At 47.6% G+C, this 1,760-nt stretch overlaps 1 pseudogene; it reads left to right on the top strand.

Annotated features, from left to right (window-relative positions):
* The first annotated feature begins 1,152 nt into the window (after positions 1–1,152).
* On the top strand, positions 1,153–1,271 carry LOC136654957 (5S ribosomal RNA; annotated as a pseudogene).
* The last annotated feature ends 489 nt before the right edge of the window (positions 1,272–1,760 follow it).

Raw genomic sequence — 1,760 nt, 5'->3', positions numbered from 1 at the left:
GGAGGCCAGATGCGACACAACAAACACCTATAAGAGACTCGGGATGGATGGGAGGGCTTTTCTGAGCTCAGAAAAGCATGCTTTTGAGGCACATGCCTGATCTTGTCTGATCTTGGAAGCTAAGCAAGGTCAGGCCTGGTTAGTACTTGGATGGGAGACCACCTGGGAATACTGGGTGCTGTAGGCTTATACCATAGTCTTTCGAGACTGAAGGTTGCCAACCATGCCCTGAGCTCTGCTCACTAAGTCGAGCCTTCTACCGCTGTTTGTTGTGTCGAGTTCCTGGTCTCACTGCCAGCTGGCAGGTGTCCAGGGGTCCCTCAAGTATCCACTGGTGGTACCCATACCACTGGTTGAGAAACACTGGTATAGTCAAAATTATGCTTGTATAGTGAGTATGCATTTGTGAATTTGTTGTTATGAATTTGCTCGTTATAGCAAAATCTCGTAAAGTGATTGCTCAAATAACGAGGGATAACTGTATTGTGAAAAGAGATAAGACCCAACTCGGTGACAGACTGAATATGGGAAGAAGAGAAGAGGCAGGTGTCGAAGAGAAATCCAAGGTGCATGCCTGTTCTGTAGGGTAGATGGTGAACATGGTCAATGACTAAGGAGAGAGTGCGAGGAGAAGGGAGCTGGGGGGGGGGGGAAATAAGAAGTTCCGTGTTGGTCATTTTGACCTGGAAAAGCATCCAAGCTGAAATATCAGACAATTTGAATGCAGTACAGAAGATGCCAGAGGTGAGGGACAAGTTGATGATGTGCAGAAGAGAGATGATGGCGTGCGAGGCGGCAAACAGAAGGTGAGAGGCTATTACAGATCAGCCTTTTATCCTTATTCCTTTTTAATTAATGCCTATGCCTTGCCCTTATAAATGCCACTATAAATGTTGCTGCCAGGTAACACAAGCACCTACATTATGTGCCAAAGTGTCTGGATTCCAGCTCAGCCTGATGAGCTCTTACAGACAAAATGGACACCAGGACACTGCCTTTCTGAGTCACGGGCCGAGTTCCTGGAGAAGGGCAGCGTAGCTAAAGGAAGAGCAAAATGGTAAGTACTGCAGGCACTGAAAGGCACTGTGTATGCAGCCCTTCCCAGCCTCTGTCAGAGCCATTCCAGGCAGCAATGGCAACTTGCAGGACACACCATTTGGAACTGTTACCCTGCACATGCCCAATCTCATCTGATCTTGGAAACTAAGCAGGGTCAGGCCTGGTTAGTACTTGGATGGGAGACCGCTTGGGAATACTGGGTGCTGTAGGCTTACACCATAGTCTTTCGAGACTGAGGTTGCCAACCATTTGGTTGAGCGAGTGCCAGCATGTTGCTGTTGCTGCTGGAATGGCTCTGATGGTGAGTTGGAGGGGGCCCTTGCACTGTGCATTGTGGCACTTGCAGTACATATAGTTTCCCCCCCCCCCCCGCTACACTACTGCTGGAGAACTCTGGTCAAGCTTCAACCCCTTTGACAGCACACACCCTTCCAGCCACACCCTGGAGGGAAGAAGTTAATCCAGTGTAAGTGACTTCCTGCCTGTATTGGCTTCATTGAATGTAACCTCTTTTGTTTCACCACCTGTTTTTGCATCTTCCCCCCTCCTTTGAATACAATCTCCATATTTCTCCTGCAATTCTGTAAAACACCTGCCTTGTTTAAATATAACCTTGTTTAAAGCAACCATCACCATCATTTGAGGTGAAATATCTTTATTCTTTTATCATAAAAACTGTGAGCTTTGCGTGAAGCCGCCTC

The sequence above is a fragment of the Tiliqua scincoides genome, chromosome 5 (assembly GCF_035046505.1).
Source record: "Tiliqua scincoides isolate rTilSci1 chromosome 5, rTilSci1.hap2, whole genome shotgun sequence".
Taxonomy (NCBI): Eukaryota; Metazoa; Chordata; class Lepidosauria; order Squamata; family Scincidae; genus Tiliqua; species Tiliqua scincoides.
Note: the sequence above shows the minus strand (reverse complement) of the source record. Positions and strands in the feature narration are given on the sequence as shown.